The sequence below is a fragment of the Passer domesticus genome, chromosome 3, assembly GCF_036417665.1.
Source record: "Passer domesticus isolate bPasDom1 chromosome 3, bPasDom1.hap1, whole genome shotgun sequence".
In the NCBI taxonomy this organism is placed as follows: domain Eukaryota; kingdom Metazoa; phylum Chordata; class Aves; order Passeriformes; family Passeridae; genus Passer; species Passer domesticus.
Window position 1 is genome coordinate 28097629 of NC_087476.1, and position 23465 is coordinate 28121093.

General features: G+C 34.7%; 1 long non-coding RNA gene across 2 annotated transcripts; it reads left to right on the top strand.

The window, feature by feature from the left end:
* The first annotated feature begins 9695 nt into the window (after positions 1-9695).
* Positions 9696-22051, top strand: LOC135297978 (uncharacterized). 2 transcript variants are annotated; one of them, XR_010359927.1, is made up of 7 exons: positions 9696-10226; positions 16198-16268; positions 16372-16575; positions 20048-20097; positions 20910-20990; positions 21487-21670; positions 21905-22051. It is a non-coding gene; the product is annotated as an uncharacterized LOC135297978 (long non-coding RNA). The 2 variants fall into 2 exon arrangements; XR_010359928.1 differs by lacking the exon at positions 20910-20990.
* Positions 22052-23465: the final 1414 nt, after the last annotated feature.

Below are 23465 nucleotides of genomic sequence, written 5' to 3' on the forward strand. Positions count from 1 at the left end.
CAAAGGATGGAACATCATCCAGAGGGACCTGGACAAGCTCCAGAAGTGGGCCCATGGTAATCTCATGAGGTTTAACACACGAAGTGCAAGGTGCTGCACTTGGATCAGAGAATGGTATCAATGTAGGCTGGGATATGAACAGGTCCAGAGCAGCCCTGACAAGAAGAACTTGTGGGTATTGATGGATGAGTGGCTGGATATGACCTGGCAATGTGTCCTTGCATCCCCAAAAGCCAAACTTATCCTGGGCTGCACCAAAGCTGCGTGGCCAGCAGGGTGAGGTAGGGGATTTTTCCCCCTCTGCTCTGCCCTTGTGAGATCCCACCTTGAGAGATGCACCCAGTTCTGGGGTCCCCAGCACACAGACCTGTATTATCAAATCCAGAGGAGGCCCAGCAAAATGGTAAAAGGGATGCAGTTTATTACTTTTCCTATGAGGAAAGGCTGATAGAATTATGTTTGTTTAGCTTGGAAAAGAGAAGACTTTGGGATTACTAAATTGCAGCCTTTCAGTCCTATAAGGAAACCTACAAAGAAGATGGAAAGGGATAGTGACAGGACAAGGGGGAATGGATTCAAACTGAAAGAGAATAGGTTTAGATTAGATTTTACAATATTATTGTCTGTAAGGCTAGTGAGGGACAGGAACAGGTTGCCCAGAGAATTTGTGGATGTCCCATCCTTGGAAATGTTCAAGACCAGGTTGGATGGAGGTCTGAGGAAGTTGATCTAGTGGCAGGTGTCCCTGCCCCTGACAGGGAGCTGTAACTAAGTCCCTTCCAACTCATGCAATTCTATGATTCAATGATTCTATTATTAGTTCCTATGGAGAATTTTTTAAAGAAAAATCCTTCTTTCTAGTCAGTATTACTCAAAATAAAGATATGTTACTTTCAGCATAATGAAGTGATTCTTTTGGAGAATGCCAAGAGGATTTTAATAATAACATTAATGGAGGAAGTTGATTCAATTTCCCTCTTATCAAATCAGACTACTAGTCTCAGACTGAAATCTTACAAGTACAATTTTCTGAAGCTATAAAAATTCCCTGCACACATTAGCAAAACCACAAAATGGATATATTTCTATTCATCTGTTTTTGCAACTAACCACCTCTGTCCCACTGGTGCTTTCAAAAAAAAAAAAAAAAAAACCAAAAACAAAACAAAAAAAAAAAAAAAAAAAAAAAAAAAACAAAAAAAACACCAAAAACAAAAACAAAAACAACAAAACCACACACCAAAAAAAAAAAAAAAAAACACACACCAAAAAAAACCCCAACAGCTGTGTGATGGTGAGTTTACAGAGAATTAACGTGAGGGAGTGAGGGAGAATGGAAGGACCCTAAAAAGCAGTAAGGAGAACCTTGGCTCTGACCCTGTTTCTTCGCTGACAGAGAAAAATCCTGTAGGATTCCTCTGGAACACTGACAATCCAGAATGATTTCTCCCTTTATTCATGCAGATGTCTATGAGTAGTGTACTTACTACGTTTGGAAAACATATTTTAAATGGTCTGAAAATTGGTGTCTGGTCACAGTTTCCTAGTGATACAGGCTCTTTTTCTTTTTTTTTTTTCTTTTTCTTTTTTCCTTTTTTAATGATACTTTTTTGATTTTCTCCATGTGGAACTGAAATGAATTTAAATATTTCTTTTTGTATCAAACATAGCAAGCTGGACTAAGGAATTGAAGTAAAAGTACAAAGAAACTACTCTCTGTGTATAAAATATTCTCATCTTTAAGAAATCATGAATCTTTGGCATTAAGGAAAGCTTTGCAGCAGGTCATATATCTCAGTATGCTGTGGGGGTTTGTGAAGCTAGTACCGAGAAAGTCGTAAGGAACCATTTTATACAAGTCTAAGTTCCTTGGAGCTAAAAAAACCGACATGATAAGATAGAAAGATTCCTTCTGCCTTTCATCCTGCCTGTTCTTTTTGGAGTGATACATTAAGTAATGCTCCACTTTCCCCAAACATTCTGTTGATATGTTATTGAATTATAATAGTTAACTTATTTTTCAAGCCTGAATGAAAAAAAAATCAGCAGTATTTAACAATTAATTTAACAATTTAACAAATTTTCTTATTTTATGGAAAGAAAAATAAAATTGAATGAATAGTGGACATTTGATTATGGGACAGAAAAAATCACCTTTACATAGACTAGGTTAGATGAGACTGTGACAAATGAGAGAAGATGAGCTAGTAAAATGGGGATATGGATGTTTAAGAATGCACACAAAATTCCAGTTTTGTTTCCATTTTTCTGTTAGATCCAAAGATATTGTGAAATACACTATGTGTATTGGAATTTATTGAGCAATTTAGTTGAGGTTTTAAACTATATTTTCCTTCGTGCAAATTTATTCCTAGATTTTAATAAATAATGTACATATCAGGACTTGATTTTCATTAAAGCATAGCCAATGCCAAAATTGTTTTTGTTGTTCTAATTTGTGAGTCTATTTCTCTCTCATTGAATACTACCATGTTTATGGAATTTTTGCCTCATATTCCTAGACAGAGAAATTCAGTTCCTGCAACTGTTTCTGGTTCTTACAACTTTATTTTCTTTATCTTAATATTTTTCTGTTGCAAATTGCATTTGACTTTGTTGTTTGGGTTTTAGGGGTTTTGTTCTGCATAGCTCTGTCGTTCTAAATATTTTCATGGAGAATTGTTCAGCAATTTCAAATTACTAGTAGAAGAATTTGTGTGTGTGTGTGTGTGTGTATGTTTTCTGGGGGTCTACTTTTTACAAGCTTAAGATTAAAATAAGGTTTTATGTTGAAAATAAGTTCTCTGTTAATTCTCCTAACACAAGGTGATTTTTTTCCCCCTGAGATTTAATTTTTCTTTTAAATTCTGTTGCTTTATCTTTTTTTTTCTCTTTCAGATTCTTTAGTGGTCTTCCTTGTGTAGTGACTGAGTTGGACCTGATTTATACTACAGTATATCCTTGTTTTACTAGACTCCAAGTATTTCTGTAATGAATCTTTCTCTAGTCCAATACCTAAATATGTAACATGGAATCATAGTGACAAAGGATGAAGAAAAGGCTGAAGTACTTATTGTCTTCTTTGCATCAATCTTTAATAGCAAGAGCAGTTGTTTTCCAGTTGTTGATCTCATTGAGTTAGAATAGAGGGACAGGGAGAAGAATAAAGCCCCCACAATCCAAGGAAAAGTGGTCAGTGACAAGCAGTTTGCTGAAGACACCAAGGTGAGTAGGAGCACTGATCTTCTGGAGGGCAGGAAGGCTCTGCAGAGGGATCTGGACAGATTGGATTGATGGGCCAAGGCCAACAAAATGAGGTTGAACAAGGCCAAGTGCCAGTTCCAGCACTTGGTCACAACAATGCCCTGCAGTGGTACAGGCTGGGGACAGAGTGTCTAGAAAGATGCCTGGTGGTAAAGGAGCTGGGAGTGCTGGTCAACAGTCTGCTGAACATGAATCAGAGTGTGTCCATGTGACCAAGAAGGGCAATGGTATCCTAGCCTGTATCAAAAAAGGTGTGCCCAGCAGGAATGGGGAAGTTTCTATCTCTGTACTTGGCACTGGTGAGGCCACACCTTAAATCTTGTGTTCAGTTCTGGGCCGCTCACTAGCAGAAGAGCATTGAGAGCATTCTGGAGTGTGTTCAGAGAAAGGCAACAATGCTTCACCAACAATGGTGAAGGGTCTAGAGAGCAAATTCTGTGAGGAATGGCTGAGGAAGCTGGGGTTGTTTAGCCTGGTGAAGAGGCATCTCAGAGAAGGTCTTATCACTCTCTCCTACAGCTAACCTGAGAGGAGGTTGTAGGGAGCTGGGAATCAGTCTTGTCTCGTAAGTAACAAGCAACAGGACAGGAGGCAATGGCTTCAAGTTGTACCAGGGTTTTGGATATTAGGAAAAATTTCTTCACTCAAAGGGTTGTCAAGCATTGGAACAGGGTTCCCAAGTAAGTGGTTGAGTCACCACCTGTGAAGGCATTTAAAAGACATACACACATGGCCTTTAGCAATGTGGTTTATTAGTGGACTTCATGCTACCGGGCTAATGATCAAACTTCATGATCTTGAAGGTCTTTTCTGACCTAAATGACACTATGATTCTAAGTTTGAACATTTGTTAGTATGAATATGAGTATGTTATCTATGAATATTATTATCCTAGAGTAAGTAAAGGGAAAATGGTAATATCTTCTTCTAGCCGAATGTAATATGTCATAAAAAGTAACTAGAAGGAACAGGAAAAATATATTGACTTGTGCATAAAGATGAAAATCCCCTAATTTTAACAGGTAGATGATGACAAAGTAGGTTATGACATTCTACAATTATTTGAAGGCTGTTATGATGTATCGGGACTGGTCATTTTGTGGAATAGTGGAATAACAAATAAAAAATAAAATACAATTTGTAGTTAATATCAGGGAACACTTGGCAGTAGGGAGATGGTGATGTCTTATGGAGATTTTTAAAGGTAGATTTTGCATGGATTTAAAAATATCTAGTAGGCAAAAAACCAAATGGCCAGTCTATAAATCTTTTCCGCCTGTCTTTTGTAATCCCCTGCAATTTCTATTTGGTTAATAGGGTAATCTGAAATATCCTTCCAAAGTCAATTGTTGAGATCACTATATGCCAATACTTGAAAATACTTGGGTAGACCTTAGAATGATCTGGTATTCTGTCTGATCCTAATGCATCTGTGTTGATTGAATCCTCATCATCCTTTCCTGCTTTGCTCTGTGTATCCCAAAAGAATTCTGTAAGCTGTCAGGCAGATATGTGTATTACTAGGGATTTGAAAGATAACCAAGAGCTGAAGCAGTACAAATTCCAAAGGAACACTCATGTGAAACAGTAATTGTTTAATTCTCATCTGGGTATTTAAAAATGCATTTAGAAATACCAAAACAACATGTGTGTCACAGACAACACATGGGTCTTTGGCATATCTGGAGTGAAAAGCACCACCAAATAATTGTCTGCGGTGAAGTAATCTCTTATTTATTTTATTCTGACTGTTTATTGACATATGTCTTCTTTCCTGGTTACAATAACAAAAGAGTACATTGCAGCAAAAAGGAGAGCCTTATACAGAGAAAAAGTTTTTTCTCAAATACAAACTGCAACTGAAGGAAGAAATGGAAAATTAAAAGGAACTTAGTAGATCTTCTCCACTGTCAGAAAATCATGATATACAAGAAGCAGAACTTTTGTCTTATTGATGAAAATATAGGTTTGTTTCATTCATTAGTAATTTCTAATTCAGTTGTCAACTTCCTATATATAAAAAAAAAATACTGCTAACCGGATCTTCAAGAATATTATAAAAATGTATTCTAAAAAAATCACTTCTCTAATCTATAGTTTCTAAAACTCTGATTTCTTCCCTTAAATTCAATCTATGCTATTTTATTGATTTGAATTTTTTTGTGTTCACTGGAGTTCTGGGGGGTTTGGGTTCTTTTGTTGTTTTTGTTTTGTTTTGGTTTGGTTTGGTTTGTTTTTTAAAAAAAAAAAAAAACAAACCAAAACATTTAAAAATATATTTTATTTCTATTTCTCCATAAAATAAAGATGTATACTTTAGGATCCATTCTTTTTCAGTCTTCGTAATTTTTTTTGTTTGGTTGTTTGTTTGCACTATATTCTTTTACTATGGGTTCATCTAAAAGAGCAGAGAATAATATAGTTTTTCCTTAAGATGCATTTTCAAAAGTTATCGGTACCCTTCCTGAAGAACATCACTATATTTTTGGGAACTTCCAACGTTTTTTTCTTCTGTTGGCCAATCTTAAATTAATCAAGTTGCAATGCATTTAAATGATGGTGCTAAAAGTCATCCAAGGGGTTATGACATCCCCAGACTCAGAAATTGTGAAAACCTGTCTGGATGAGTATCTGAACAACCTGCTGTATCATTGAAGTCACTATTCTTTGAGCATGAAGTTGTACTAGGTGAACTTCAGAGATGCATTCCAATATTTTATATTATATATTTTGTGAAAACAGCTGTCAGAAGGCTACAGTTCTCACAGCAAAACTCAAGCAAGTGTTTTGGGGGCCCAGATAATGTCAAAGCTCAGAGACAAGGGCAGGGTGCTGGGTTCTGAAGGCAGAGAACAACCAGACATACTTTTCTTTAATAAAAAATCCAACACACATTGTTTCTATCACATGTAACAAATTCTCAAACTTCTGTGTGGCACAATGAATGCAGAATCATGCAGAAAGACACTAGCAAAAGAATTTAGGATAGTGTTAGGTTAACTAACCTTATTCTTTACTTGTAGGCATGGATATTTAGACAAAGACAAAATCATATCCATTTAGCTATGTTGTGCCTTGTTCTGCTATAGTTCATTTATATTCCTTGTGATCTATGGCATGTTGTGGAAATATATCTATATCTATATATTTTTTACAGGGTAAAATACCTGCAATATTGAAAGTCTTACTGACATGTAATAGTGACTAAATGTTGTTTCTACTACATTAATCAAGTACCAATGAAAGAATCAGCTTTTCAGAGCTTCTGATCGGGAATTCACCCTGGACCTTATAAATAAGGCTGACTAAAGGACTTCCAGAGAAGTTACTCCTTGACAAAGCTTCTTCCCCTCACCCCCTCTTATCACAGTAGAATTTTCTGGAGCAAAACATTCAACTGTTGCATTACATGCCATAGGAGTAGAAAGTAAATTAGAAAGTTTCTGGGAAAAGCTTCTTTGAAGACTGTTTCCTTGTACATGCTTGATTTGAAGAATTCATTCCTTCATGTTGAAAACTGTTAAGGAAACCAGGTAAAAAGAATTAGGGGAAAGGAGCAGGACAGTAGTAATGAGAATATTTTCTACCTGTCATGCAGAAAGAGATACTGAACTGTATAAAGATGAAGAATTTAGAAAACATTTCCCACTATTGATGTTTTTATTGATGTTTTTATTTTTATTAAACATGCTTGCAAAATCCTACAAATTTTCCTTTTTTTTTTTTCTGTGTTCTCGATACCTATGTGAAGCTTACAAATCTATAAAATATATACATATTTTATTAGATATATTATAAAGAAAAAAACATTGAATACTTTTGATGCAGTCATTCATGAGAACACAGTCATCCCTGGATGTTCCTTTCAACTAAAACAGAAGGCAAGCAAAATATTTTTGTATCCCAATTCTTTTTCTTTTCATGCCTTTCAAGAATTCACAAGTCTGTCTCATTTGTTTGTGCCTTGGTTTCCAGCTATAATCTTAACACAGTTTTTAAATTAATATAAACTTAACAGTTTTGAAGCAACATGTTCTACATGAACACAACTTATATAAAGTTTTTATTAAAAATTTAGGGCTAAGTTGGCCATCCAATAAATTATGTGGGGAAAATATCAGTAAAGTTAACGTGAATTAGATCAGGTGTCCTGCAACTCACTGACAGTTTAGTAGAAGATATTTCATGAACTTCAAGGCCTTGAGGTTCTAAGAACTGTATTACCTTTCCCTTTTAGTTACAATATATTTTATTTACCACATTCTTAGATCTGATTGGAGTCTAAATATTTGGAACTAGTCAATCAGCTCTGAAATATAACCTGTGGATCTTGTTCTTAAGATCTATATTATTTTATTTTCATATAATTAATCAATTTCAGCTATGAATCTATTTTCAGCTAAATTTCTCATATGCTGTTCTGAGCACAGACTTCAGTGACCATTCTGTAACCTTTTTGATATTCAATCCTATTAATTCATAATGTTAGTTTGTTTTGTTTAAGTCTTCTCCTTCATTCTATAATGAACTCAAGTATAAACTCTACATAGAGACAAAGACCATTTATTTGCTGAGGCTAGTGCTATCAAATATATTAACATATTTTATTCTGGGAAGCAGTCAGCTCATACTTACAGAGACATAGTTCCATGATGTCATATGAAGATCTTTTCATGACAATTCCAAAACAAGACCATTCATAGATGGGTCTTGTATGCTGACATTTGGCTTATAACTCAGGAAACCGAAAGTCAGAGTACTGACAGGGGACATATAGAGCTGGATACATCAAATGCTTTTATGTTTGTGTTCCCATTGTGAACTTCTGTTTGTTATCTTAACACAATGATAGTATGCATTGAAAGCAGATTGGTCATTTGCTTGTCAGCATGTCCTGAAACAGAAAAAAACAATCTATTTTATTTTCTCAGGCTAAAGCTACTTAACAGTTATCGTTGCAAAATATAAAATACTCTAATTTTCTAACTATTACTAATATTTGAGGAAATTAGCACACTTAAACATGCATCAATAAGAGTTTCTTGCCAGAGTTTCCCAAGAACCACTGAAATGCCTAACTAAATGGGCCGTCTTGGGGCAAAAATCATGCCTTACAGTACATCCTAATTTTGGAAGTTAAAGCATTTCTTCACTTAGTCAATGTGATTTTGGTGAGCAAATTTTCCTAGATAACCATTTCTAGGGTTGTTTTTTTCTATTTTGTGGTAACAATGAATTTTTCCGGTGACAATGAATCATCTATTCTATAATAAATTTCATTAAATGTCTATGCATATATATATATATGTATGAACACACAAGTACCTGCTGGAGTAGAGTGATTTATTATGCATTGTTGTTTCTTGGGTATTACATCACATTTGTAAATAGAAAATATTATAAAAAAGCACGTTTCTTTTAAAGGCTGGGGTAATCACATGGGAGGAGATTCTGCCACCTCTTTTCAGATCTGCCTAGATATTTTATAATACCTAGTCGTGGGAGATGAATCAGAGAGCAGGACTGATTTAAGCTTGTTTTCTGAATATTGTAAATTTAGATGATTAAATTAAACACCAAGTTTTTTCTAGGGTTGGTAGTGAAAAGGACCTTCATTAAAATTTAATCCAAATATAATTGTGTTTATTGGGTTTGTATGTGGAAGCCACGGGGGTGACTTTTGTGAAAAGCTGCTAGAAACTTCCCCACATCTGATAGAGCCAATGTCAGCTGGCTTCAATATTTGTTTGACACTGGCCAAGACTGAGTCCCTCAGGGACTGTGGTGGTGCCTCCAGGACAATAGAGTTAGAAAGAGGGGGGAAAAACCAAAATAACTAGGCAACTGCAGTTGAAAAGAGGATCACAAAGTTTGGTAGGTTAATATATGTTCAGGTTCAGGTGAGAACGCCCACATACTTACCCTGAGGATGAGAGCTTTACACTGTTATGCAGCACTGTGGATCATGCACAATCCTTCGGTGGAAGGCCCCAGAAATTCATCTGATTTATGGCACTTTCTAGGTTATGACCATTGTCACAACAGCCTAGTTGAATCAGTTATGGCCCATCAGAAGGGATGAACATCTTCGTGTCGACATGTGAATGTCCTGATACTTTTCCTGGGGGAGCGGGGAGTTTTACACCTGAGCCAGTTGTGTAAGGGGGGATATTGGGATAGTAAAAAGCATTATCCCACCTCTGCAGGATCTGCTTCTTATCAGTCTTCCCACTCATCTGACTCAAAACCCAGCTTGCTGCTAAATGTTGGTCATCCTCTGGTGGTGGTGCAGCTCTTGTGCACCCTGGTTGTTCTTATGGAGATAAGAGGTTTTGCTATCAAACACCTAAGAACTCTCCTCCTGTCCTTGGGTTGGAAGGTACAAACCTGGCATCAGCAAAGCACCTGCTGCTTTTGCAATTGGCAATTGTTTGAGACGTTAACCTTTCATATTTCTGTCTCTCACACATGGTGAGGCAGCTGTGCCCCTGCAGCTCATGGAGGCCCATGCTGGAGTAGAGATGCACCTCCAGCCCACAGATGACCACACACCAGAGCAGATGGGTGTCTGAAGGAGGCTGTAGCTGTGGGAAGGCTGCACTTTAGCAGGTTCTTGGCAGGACCTGTGGATCCATGGAGAGCAGAGCTCACACTGATGCAGGTTTGCTGGAAGGACTTGCAATCACACAGGCAACCAATGCTGGAGCAATCTGTTCCTGAAGGACTGAACCCTGTGGAAAGGTCCCATGCTGGAGTAGTTTGTGAAGAACTGCAGCCCATGGGAAGAACCCAAATTGGAGAAGTTCATGGAGGATTATCTTTCATGAAAGACACCCCACAGGGGATCAGGGGAAGAGTGTGAGGAGTCCTTCCTCTAAAGAGGGGCAAAGACAGCATATGAGGAACTGATGCCAACCCCAGTACCCCTGCACTGCTTGGTGGCTAGGAGGTAGAGAAAAATTGTGAGTGAATTTAAGGTTAAGAACGAGGTGGGAGTGGGGGGAAGGTGTTTTGAAACTGGCTAAATGCCAGGCACCCACAAAAGCAAAACTGGTGGTAATTGTGTGCACAATGGCAGGCAACATGCTGTTCATGAGCCAGCAGGGCCCATCAGCCAAGAAGGCAAATTTTATCCTGGGGTGCATTAGGAAGGGCACTGCTAGCAGGTCATCTTGTCCAGTTCTGGGCTCCTCAGTACAAATGAGACATGGAGCTCCTGGAGCAGGTCCAATGGAGAACAAGGATGATTAAGGGATTGGAGCATCTCTCTTACAAAGATAGGCTGAGAGAGCTGGGCCTGTTCAGCCTTGAGAAGACACAGCTGAGAGAAAACCTCATCAATATGAATGAGTATCTAATGGGGGAGGGGGTGTCAGAAGGATGGGGCCAAGGCCTTCTTAGTGCTGTCAAGCAATAAGACAAGAGGCAATGGGTAGAAACATGCACAGTAAGTTCCACCTGAACATGAGGAAGAACTTCTTTACTGTGTGGGTGACCAAGCACTGTAAGAGGTTGCCCAGGCAGGTTGTGGAGTCTCCCTCACCGGAGATACTCAAGAACCCTTGGGACAGAATCTTGTGCCATGTACTCTAGGATGACCCTGCCTGAGAAGCAATGTTGGACCAGATGACCCACTGTGGTCCCTTCTGACTTTACTTCTTCTGTAATTCTGAAACCTGGATGCCTAGTTCTACATCAAGCAATTGGAACAAATTTTTACTCCTTCAGCCTGTCAGCAAATATACCTATATTCACTCCTCACTGCAAAGGTTTTCATGGCTCAGCAGGTTAGACTTTGCTTTCTTTTTAGCTAGAAACATAGGGTAGTGTCTTGATTTGATATAGGGCTGTCTCTTAAACCAGAAATAAATAGCCATGTGACTGAACTATAATAAATCCAGAAAAAAAAAGAAAAAAAAGAAAAAGTATGCTTCCTGTTTTTCTACCAAACAGATAGGCTTATGGCAAATCTCAGGGGTATTATTGAAGTTAATCAAATAGATATTAAAAAAAATTATTTTAAACAGCTTAGACAAGTTCTGTTTCTTTAGTATTTTGATATATTTCTGCTTTTAAAGATCTCCTACTGTAAGGCAAGACAAATCTTACTATATATGTGTGTTTAAGTGTGTGTGGATGTATGAATATGAACAATATCCGTTGATTTCATAGTAAGAGCCAACTGCAAATGCCTTACAGCTTTTTGTACTAGATTTTGTCTTTCCATTTTTATTTAATTTTTTAGAAATATGGTTTCCTTCTCTTGCCTTTTCCTCCAGGCTATTGTTTATCCCAATGGAAAAATTCCTTATAACCAAGATTTTTATCTTAAGCATAAATACTGACAACTTGCCTATAGCTATATTGCCTATAGAAGCAATTACAGAATGACTGGATTGCACATGAGCAGACCAGAATAAACTTTTTACTGCAAATGTCTTTTAAATAGAAATACATTACCATTAGAAAATGTTGGTTTTGGCTGCAAAGTTAAAGGCAGAACATCAACAAATCTAAAATGCTTTCATCCCTCAGGGAAGAAAATATTCAATTTCATGAAATAAGAGTGTGGAAGTACAAAAAAGCAGCTCATAAAACTCACTGACTAACCAGGTCTCTTTTCCCATATCTAGCATCCTCCCTCACTCTCCTCTTCCTTCTGAACAGACACAATGCTTTCCATCCAATTTTTCTACTTTGAACAAGCATTTTGTTAACCCGTTGCATTTTATTCCTCTAAAATTGTTTGGTACTGTGCTAGTTTTCTTCAAAATTGTTTAGAACAAAATCTTTTTTCTACAGTACCTTTTTACACTCCCTTTGTGCCAAAGCTTTGCCTCATGCCTTTGTAAGATAAAAACCAATGACTTACTTTCATCATATTACATGAATAGCAGTGATTAATATTATAGATTAAATGTTCCAAAGGACAAGTCTTTTCTAGAAGATACTGCAAAGTCAGATCTCTCATCATTCAAAGAATTCCCCCCCCCACCCCACTGACTTGCTATTTAGGCTGGTGAAAAGATATAACTAAAGAAATAAAATTTCTAAAATTATTTAATTTTATTACAAGTGTATATCTAGTTATATTTCAGTTTAAGATAGATAAATTGTCATTGTATTTATAGATGAATGTAGTATTTTTAATCTCTATTTTATTTCAAATTAACTTTTTTGACTCTGCCAAAATAGACAACCCTGCTTATACACAGCCTGAATAATTTCAATTCACTGCTGTGTAGAAATTGCTCATATATGCATAAAATTGTTGTAGGAGGAGGACTGTTGGACAAGACTGAACTGGCAAACAGATATTTTTTCTATTTAAGTAATTTTTACTTTCTCTATTAGGTAGCTTGCTTCTCATACAAACACCTGTATATGTTCAAGTATGTGCATTTGTTTCTGGTCAGATGAATAAGTAAGGAGAAAAAGAGAATTTATAAATTACTTTGGGGAGGAAACTGTAACAGAAAGCCATTAGGTTCAACCATCTGTTTGATCTGTACCTGTGTGGCAAGAAAATTAATTTATTAATAATAGCAAATGCTGGATAGTTGAGATTTTATTTTTCAACATTATTTTAGATAAATTCCCTAAATCAAGTAAATCAAGTAAATCAAGTATAAAACTATAATTAAAATATTTCTGATAATAACAACCCATGTAGATTAGATTTGATCTTGTCTGTTAGCTCTGAACAGAACTCACATGCCTGCATTATAAAGAACCTTCCCATGAGTCCAAGAATTCAGCTTTCCACAAACAAAACGAGAAACAGAATCCTTTTAAAAAAGATGAAGTCCTAAAGGACTTTCTGCTTTTTCAATTATTTGTAACTTCTTAAACATTTATACCCTTCAGTTCAGATCTGTGTCTCTAATTTATAATTAATATGTACAACAGATCTAAAAAAAATCCCAAAATAAATAAAGCACCCTGACATTTTTTTCATCTTTATTACACTTTCATTTTCAATGATGTGTTTTAGAAAGAGAAGTCAGAGTTTTTAGGTTTCCCACTGTTAATGCCTCTATTGACTGTATGCTTAATATTTAAATGTAGAGAGTTTCATCTATGGTTAGTTTGGATACTATTCAAAACTGCCTGAAAAGATTGTTCAAAGATATTAAAATTTTTCATTACTTCCCATTGAATTTGAAGTTTTGTTTTATTACAGAAAGTATAAGATCAAGATGGAGATCACATTGTCACTTTAAACAGTTGTGGATTTACCCATTTGCTGGTGATACCAACTAAAATTTAAAGAAAAGTGAACTTCCCAATCTAAATAATAAGCACTTCAAATTTTAAAACAGCTACATATGCAAGAATCTGCTACTTCCAATAGAAATTAAAATGCTATAATTTTCATAGTTAATTGAAATTCTTATACAGCATCCAGTGCAGCAGAATGTCATCTTTTTGCTGGCTTCTTGATATCTTTTCAAATGACAAAACCACAATGGATTGATATCAATACTCTGAGCATCACAGCATTTCAGCATTTGGCATCAGAGAAAAAATTATTTCCCTGTGCTAAATATATTATTAGTATAATTTCTGCTAGAGAAGCCCTGCCTGGAAATGAGTATGGGACTGAAAGAAACATACCACTGACATATCAAAACAAACTGTCCATTAATAAATATTACACCTGGAGGTGTGTTTTAATTACTTTTATTTGACTAATTAGAATTAATGGTAAAGTAATTACCTAATTGCATTTTCCTCAGAAATTTTGAGACGCTCAAAACACAGAGCTGGTTCCCAGAATACATCTTACTGACATCCCAAAACACTACATTCTTAAGAATTTCCTTTTCCACTTACTACATCATTTCTAAAGACATGGAGTTTCTAGAAATTATGTCTAACTGCTGTCTACAGTGTGTTGGGAGGTAGGACTCAGATGATAGATAAGGGCTTGGATCTCTCTGTACACTGGAGAAAATTAATCTTTGGTCTGAACTATCATCAATTTAGTTAAATTAATCTTTTCCTGACTTATTGGGATATTATTTAAAGGGGACATCATATCTACCCTGTGTTCGATGGAAAAGTTTGAATATAAACAAGACCATGGACTGTCTAATGCTGTAAAAACTAAAGTCTTTCAAGCATGTCAGGATAAAAAGTTTTGGAAAAGCTTTGGAAAATCTATCTATTTATCTCAGGAACTTTCAGGAGTAGGTGGCAACTTAGCCATGGCTGTGAGGAGCTACAGTTTGAATTTAGTTATCAAAGCTGAAACATTCTTTGGTGATTAAAGATCTGGTTGCAGTGGCTAGTTATCTGACCAATATTTAAATAATATATCAGAAATATCAGCTTTATAATAATGACACTTATTTGAGTATCTGAGTTGTAGTCTTTCATAGATCTGCTGTCAAAAATGAAGACCTCGTGTAGTTTACAACATTCATTTAAAGTTCATCAGAACATGTAATCATGCCTAAACTGAGAAGTATTCCCCTATGTTTTGTCTTCTAAAAAAAGATTATATCAAATTTCCCGCAATTAAAAGAATTTTGTCTATTTTCCAGAAAAACAGAAGGGCTTCTCAAGACTAAGACTTTTTTTTTAAGCTACAGTACTTTACAAATGACTATTCAGCTATTCTTTAGTCACTAAAAAAAATAAAATCTAATTATCTCATCTTAGTTGCCATTGTACCTTGAGGAAAGGCAGGATTTGATTTCAGATCTCAGAGATGCTACTAAAAAAGAAAATACCAATAATCTGTCTTGAGCCTTAAATGTTAATTTTGAGAGTAATTTTTTCCACGCTCTCAATAGTAAGTGGGATAGGCCTAGAGGCACCTTAAACTGATCATAATTTAACATGAACTTTGGATTTTGCCACATTATCATCTATGATTGCTTTACTAAAATTTGCTGTATACAGGATAGAAAGGAAAAAGAAGAGCAGATTTAATTGCGGGAAATTTTAATGCTGTTGCATAGAAAGCAGACTGCATTATTCTTTAACATTGTATTCCAAAGTCTTGTTCAGTGCTCAGAATGTGATACTTGCAACAAGCACTGAGTTCCACAACTCTGATATAAACTAGTAGCATTCATAAATTTATATATTATCTATGTATTAACAGATTTATGGTTTATTCAAAGTAGTACAAATATCAGTTTTCAAAGAGACTTGGTGCATACATAAAATACCTTTTCTTTAGTCATAAACTGCATGGGCAAATTGAAAAAAAAGGCTTGCATTTTCAGCTGTTACTTGATCTTACTTAATCTTTCTGTGTGAGTAAATTTTATATCATTACATGTGTCAGATAAATGTTGACTAAATTTCTTTTAAATAAAAAACTGTTGTGAAATTTGGATAATAATAATAGTAATAATATGTTAAAATGGATTTTAAACCACAGTTTTTGATAACAGCATTTAAGTAAATAGGCTTTTATTTGGTTACAAAAAGAATCATTCTAAAGGGAGATTTTCACCCAGAGAGCCCAATCAGATAAACAATTTTTCAAGTTGACAAACTGAAAGAAGGATTAAAATTTGGTATGAAATAATCTATCGGTATTTGTGTGAAATTGCAAAGTTCCCATGTCTGAAAATTACTGTATATCTGTTTTCGGGGGGCGGGGGGGGGGGGGAAGCATTAGAGGAAAATAAATAAAATAAATATAAAAATTTAATTCTACTGAAAAAAATTAAAGCCCTGGTTAATCCCTACTTCAGGTTTACTGCCTGTGGAGGCAGTGTGCAGTGTTACTGACTGCATCAGAGCAGCAATTCTTTTCTCAACAAAAAATTGATTGCAAACATTTTCCACTTCAATTTTAATGTAAATCATTGATCACTCTTGCTTATCTTGTGGCCTAAGATGCTGATAAAATAAACATTTTTTTTGCTCCCCACGTTGAATTTTGCTGATGCTGCTGAAATTTTTCTACAGAAAAGGTGACCAAAACATTCTGACAGATCAGAAGCTCCTTATTCTCATCCTGAACAACAGGAAAACAGAAAGTAAGTTTGATTTTTGAAAGGGCTGCCTGATTCTAGATCAATGCCCCAGTGATTTTCAACGGATTTGGCTCTGAAGTTTTTAAAGGATGTGAGTATTTTGCAGGGATGTTAGCTTGCATTGACCTCAGTTGAACCAGCCTTGGGACCATAAAGAGCACAGCTCTGTTAAACTTAACCTAACTCATGAATGAAGCTGAGAAAAAGGTTCAAAGTCATTGAAGCATGACGATGACACACCCTGTGGCACATGTGTCTGAGAGAGCAGAGTGACTGCAAACAGTTAACATGGTTCCTGCAGCTTTACTGGGTAAGTTTAGTTCACTTTGTGCAAGCTCCATAAACATTTTAAAGAGCCACCTAGTGAGAACACCTTTGTGAATACTCAAATCCTTTCAGTATGTGCTTGCATTAAATTCATAAAAGGTACTCTAAGGAGACGTCAAAGGCAAGGAAGAATGTTGTCTATCAAGAAATCTACCTCCTGGATGGAGATTTTGGACTGCCCATTGATTTACCTTCAGACGTAGCAGGCTGTGGCAGGGTGAGCAGATCACTCAGTAAGGGATAGTGGTAGCCTGTTTTTTGTTCATGTATTTCCAAGTTATCAATAATTTCACAGATCCTCATGACAAATGTTCATTTGGCCCAGGCAAGTATGTCCTTAGAAGACTAAAAAGTAGCAACAGTGAGTCCCTTGTAATCATGAGAATATACCAAATCGAGGGTAAGAACTTCACTTAGAAGAACTCTAACTTCATACATATTCAAATTCTCTACACATTGCTCATCAGATTATCAATATTTATGAATTTTCTGTGTTTCATTTTCTGAAAATATACCAACAAACTTCAATATATTTGAGTAAGATACAATAAAAATGGTTCAGTGCAGATTTACGTGTGCAATATATGAGATCATACAGAATGTACAGTTTTAGAGAATATTTCTAAATATATATAATTCTGAGCACACTTCTTTCTCCTTTTCATAATATTATTGGATATTTTGCAAAGAAAATTTTGGGTTTGCTCTTCAGTTTCAACAGTAGAAAGTAGAATTTTGAAAAGAGATAAAACTTCCTAATAAATTAGATAATGTTCCACAAGTTTAGTCTGTTTTGTCCTTGATGCTAATTGGTAAGTCCTGACCTCGTGGTCAGACTCAGGGGCCTGGTTGCTACCTATGGGTCTGGAGCTGAGCTGTGGCTCATCACCATCTTCAGAGTAATCCATTAAAAAAAAAAAAAAAACAACTGCAGTTTTTCTTTCTACACAATATTTAGGATGTTAAGAAATTATTATTCACTGAAAGGGTTTTGAAACATTGGAAGAGACCGTTCAGGGAAGTGGTTGAGTCATCCTTCCTGGATGTACCTAAAAGGTGTTTAGCCGTGACATTTAATGACATGGTTTATTGGTGGACTTGGCAGTGCAGGGATAATGGTTGGATTCCATGACCTTATGAGACTTTTCCCAAACTAAATGATTCTATGAATTCATGATTTAAAAGTTTTTTAAAAATGAGTCCACCCAAAGTTCTAAAGCAAGGCAAGGAAACAGCAAGTATATTTTTCTTTAGTTTTTTTTAAAAGAAAGATTTTTTTACCTTTTTTTCTTAGAAAAAACATTTCAAATTGTAGATTAAAAAATAACACAAAATATTAGTTCTGAAAGATAAACAAATTAATGACATTAGAAGACATTGTAAACAACAATATAAACTTCACTGCTATTACTTTTTAATATGCTACATACTATTTGAGAAATTATGTTATATTAATTTAATTTGCTATGTTGCTTGTACAAAAAGCTGCCAGCTATATTATAAAACTTGTAAGAGTATAGCTTACTCCTGTGATTTCTCTAATTGAATACCATCATACTACAATTGGACACGAGTAATTATATGCATCACTAATCCCCATCTTGCTCTCAATAAGTCTGTTCATATGAATAATGTTTACACATTGTGTTTCTAAATAGGAAATCAGACAATAAAAATAAAGGCTGTGAAATAAAATTTTAATAATTAAAAAAACAAAATAAAAGGCACTATAAACAGCAGAAAACCTACAATGAAAACCCTGCTCCAGGATTTGAGTTCACATTTTTGAATAATTGTTTTCCCATTCTTGTATATTTTACCTTTCATCTTTCCTATGTGTATTTATCAGCTACATTTTTTGAAGCATTGACCCTGAAAATTATTTGAAATTTGAACAAATATTCTGAGAAATAGATTACCAACAAGAATAAAACATTAATTTTTATATGAAGAATTGGTAATGTTGCAGTTTGTGTTTTATTTACAGTAAAGTTTTTATAAAAACTTACTTGCCATATCAGTCACCTGATAGAATAAATATTCATAAAATTCTTTAAGACTAACCCCACCTATGGTCTACTAACAAGCACTTTATTTTTCCCCAAAATTTTACCTTTAACAAAATTAAGATAATAGGCATTCTTCTATTCAGGAGTTATATTAGAGACATGTGACAGGTCATGTCTGTTAAAAGATTTAGTAACTGCATTTGATATAACACAAATTTTAAGATGTTCAGTCTCAAGGATAAATGAAAATATTGTTTTTCAATACTAAAAATTACAATGAACTATTTCAAGTTATGTTAACTGAAGAAGACTTGAAAGAAAGATAGTCGTATTCTTAAAAAAAAGAAAAAAACAAACTAAAACTACCCCCCAATATGTGTCACAAATTAAAAAGAAAAAGAAAAAAAAGAAAAAAAGAAAAAAAACCTGTTTTTTTACAGAAATTACCAAATTTGTATTTTTAATAACAAAAGCCCCTGGAAAATTAATTATTGATTTTTTTGTAATTTTATATATATTTTTAAAGATTATCACAAGGATTCACTTTTTTCAGCTCAAGTATATTGTTAGAAAGAACACTGATATGTTTTGCAGCATGTAAATTTCAGTACAAACCATGCTGGTGTCTTTTTATCAGCTTGTCCTTTGGTCAAAATCAGTTGATGTAATCAAATGGAAAACATAATCAACTGATACTTGGTAGTATATTTTGTAATCCTTCACTGTAACTGTGATATTTTGAACTGTAGGGAAGTGATTAAAATAAAGTTATGGAACAAAGAAATTCATGCACTTACACCCCTATATAATTTGACAACATTACGTCTTTCAGTAATATACAAAAATGCTGTCTTTAAAGGTCTCTGAATTATTATTTCAAAATCTACAAGTGATGTTCAGTCTTGACATAGCTTTCTCAAACTTACTTAACACAAAGGGAAAGAACATAATTTTTCTTTTCTTTTTTACCTTTTAGTCTTTCAGATTTCAGTTTCACAAAACCGCTAAAATACTGTGGCCTTTGAGCGAAAGTAAATTATGTCAGTTTTCCCAAAAGCTTCTAAGTGGTTTGGTTTTGTCAAATTATTTAGCCCAAAGTTATATCAAAATATAAAAAAAATTGTACAGATCAGTATTAATGTGTACAACAGAAACAGTTTTAGTTGACAAAACAAAACCACAGTATTATACAAATTTTCTTACATTCAGTGTTGCCCTATCCATTTACTCTACTATGCAGGTTGCAAGCCAATGCAGTAATTGTACTGGCAATAACAGAAAAAATTTATTTCTATTTTAAATGTTTTAACTGATCAAACCATGCCCACTCACATCCTTGCAGTATTTATTTACTCTTCCCTGTGTTTGTAATTTTTTTCTAATAAGTGTTGCCCTCAGAGATTTAAAGGAAGAAGTTTAATTTTTATTTTTTTTTTTTTGAGACAGTGGCAGTTCAGTGTTTGGCTTACATTACACGGCCTCCAGTATCTGGCAATGTAAGTTCTTGGTTTGTGCATGCCATGTCAATTAGTTGGACAAATCATAGGGCTGTAGAATAGCACAGAATACACAAATCTTACCCACATTGGTTAATGCCACACCCAGAATGCTTCATAGATATATGCAATGTCTTATTTGAAGGACAAAATAAATTCTTTACTAGACTAACTGATATTTTGGGGAAAAACTTTTCAGCCCAGAATTTTCCTTGGGTTTGAAAGCACTGTTTTCCTAAAAAGCCATGTATGCATCTCATTTGAAAACATTGATTTATGCATACAATTCCCTCTGAAACAATATATCTAAACAACATTAAACTTGAAAGTGTTGGAAAATTTCAGAATTAAGGTGGTGGTCACATTTCATTCCAACCATATTTTTTTTCGTCTTTTGATAGACATGTATTGATTAAGAAAGGGAAACAAAATAAAAAGTCCTATGTATTTTAATTTATCTTGTCTATATTCAATGAATTCTAATTATAACTACCTTTTTGAAACAGGAGGAGCTTAGGCTTCAGTTGCTTTTTGTCTTCTTATATTCTTAATTTAAACTTATTCCTTTATTAATTGCCAGCACTAAGGGGTGGATCTCAGACCTGTTTTTGAGATACAGAGAGCACCAAGCCACAGGAAGATCTGTGGGTTATAAAGCACCAGATCTTGTAATTAACTATTTTTATTTCCAAAAGAAATAAATATGAACTGCAATTTTAGTCATTTTTGTTCCATCACTTAGTGACTTGTGAATGTTTAACTTGATCAAAATCAGATTTACTAATTCATTTTTTTACTTCTATTACTTTTAGCAGTTCCATTTTCTTATTTTTCCCATCATAGAAGGCTATTAAGGTGGCTTTGGTAATCTCTTTCACTTCTTTGCTTCAAAGGTCAGTAGAAAGATTAGTAAAAATGCAGGCAAGACAGCTCTGTTCTGGTACCAGTGCCAGGGGAAAATAAAAGTCACTATTCTGATTACACAACCCTTGACCTTCAGAAGACAGGAATTGTGAAACCTGTAGTTACCAATTCTTTAATCTTATATCTAAATACTTTTTCAAAAGACTAAATAAAGATAAACAACAACAAAATCATACTCTAGTAGTTTCTCAGTAGAGAAATCTGATTTATTGTGCATTTGAGTGTAATTACTTTTACTGTGACAAAGTTAGGAGGAAGGATAAGCAGGCCCTTTCAATGGAAGCTGTCAGTCTCAGTTTGGTGGTTTAAGCTTTGCCTAATTAAAAGACAGAGAATTGGGTTAAAAGATCTGCTAGCGGGAACTTGAATTCATAGTCATGAATTTCAAAAAATATTTCAGAAAAACAGCTTATTCTATGTTTTATAATGAAAAAAAAAGTGAAACTATTATATCTTTTGTTTAAGATCCCAGAGCTGGATGCAGTACTGCAGGACATGTCTTACAAGATTGGAGTACAGGGGCAGGATCCCCTTCCTTGGTGAGGAGAGGTTGGGAGAATTGGGACTGTCCCACCTGGAAAGGAGAAGGCTTTAGGGTGACCTAGTTGCAGCCTTCCACTACCTGAAGGGAACTTACAGGAAAAATGGGGTAAGGCTATTTTCCAGAGCATGTATAAGAAAAGTATGTTTCCTTTTTTTTTTTTTTTTTTTTTTTATCTCTCATTCACAGCTATAAACAGTCAGAAATACAATTTTAAATTCTTTGTAGAAATACATGTGTAAACTTTTGGTTATTTAACATTCATAATTACGAGATTAATGTTCCCCATTCAGAGACTTCTGCAGCTGAATAATGCAGTCACTAATATTTTTTGCCTTTCAGAAGTACAAAGTCTAAGAATATATCAAGGTGTGAAAATGTCTCAAATACATTTTAAAAAATGTTAGAAAAAACAAATGACTACTGTTTTTTAATAGAAGAACGACAGGAGGGACTTCTATGGCATTATCAGATTCTGCATGTGCCCCTTCAGTGTTAGAAGAAAGGTAATGATATCTTTAACTACCTGTCTGTTTGTCACTATTCATCACTAAGGTAAGAGGAAATAAGTTCTTCTGTGATATCTTTATATAATTGATAAAATATAAAAGCAAAATTATTTTGCCAAGAGATATTCTATTTGAAAAAAGTGCAAAACGCTTTGGGTATTCTGGAAATATTGAGTATTGAAGCCAACTGCACTCCATTAGTGACATCATTACTTTGTCTTTCCTAATGATCAGGTGAAGTTTCCTGAGAGTCTTATGCAAAGGATCTTGAAACTGGTTAAACAGAGCTGCTCCAACTTCTTTCTTTGATGCTGACTGCACAGGCTATTTACTCATTCTCTTCTTATCTTTCTTTTGCAGTCTAATTGAAAGTAATTGGATTACTTGGCTGTTTCTTTGCTGAAGGTGGTTGCTCTGAACACAAGCTTCAAGACACTGACATTTCCCTGTGTTTTGTTTACTATGGGAACAACCTCCTAAGTTAAAATTCCTCATCATAATTATGTTGTGAGACAAAGTTTGTAGGAAGGAGTAGTAGCTGAAAAGCTGGTAGAATTTCAAAAAATTTTTCAACCTTCATTTAGGTCTTAGAGCAGAAACAACAATCTAGCAACAAATCAAGAACAACTTTTGTGGGTTTAGCTTGATTCTGCTCCTCAATTGGACAATTTGAGTAAAAAGCTAGGTAGCAGCTGCTACCATTTTTGAATGGGAAAAATTACAATATTATTAGTGCCTGTATGACGAGATATCATCTGTCCTGAGGAAGAAATGAGAAATGTGGAAAGTCCAAAATTATTAAATAAGCATTTCTAATTACTTGATTTATTTTTTCTTACTTAAAATTTAAGTCAGCCATGAATTTCAACTACCAGAACCTCAAGAAGGTGTTTCATTGAACGTCAGTCAAGATCAGTACTGAGAAGTCAAACCTTAGATTTTTAGTAAAAGGTATTGCCCCACTGTTAACTAGGCATGGATAGCCTTTATCACTTCTTTTTATCCCAGCTCATTTGGATATGTAATAGTTATATACTTTAATCTTGAATAAAATGATTCAATATACTACATTCCATTCTATTTCTTCACATATATTGATTCTGGAAATGAATTTAGTAAGATCAGGGATTGTTTGAGTGTTAGGAGAAAGCCTTGTTCCAAGACAAAATCTCCTTTCATGAATATTATCTCTGATTTCATTGTGAGGAAGCAAATTTCAGCATGCAGCAAACAACAACTTAAGTCTAGAAAAACCCTAGTTTTCTTTTGCACTTCTGTCTGTTTATAGGAGGAATAGGATTTCTTTTCAGACCTTACAATAGAAAGAGACCTCCTGAGAACAAAACTACTTTTTAGACTTTTGAAAGAAACTCCAAAAAAAATTCTAATATCTA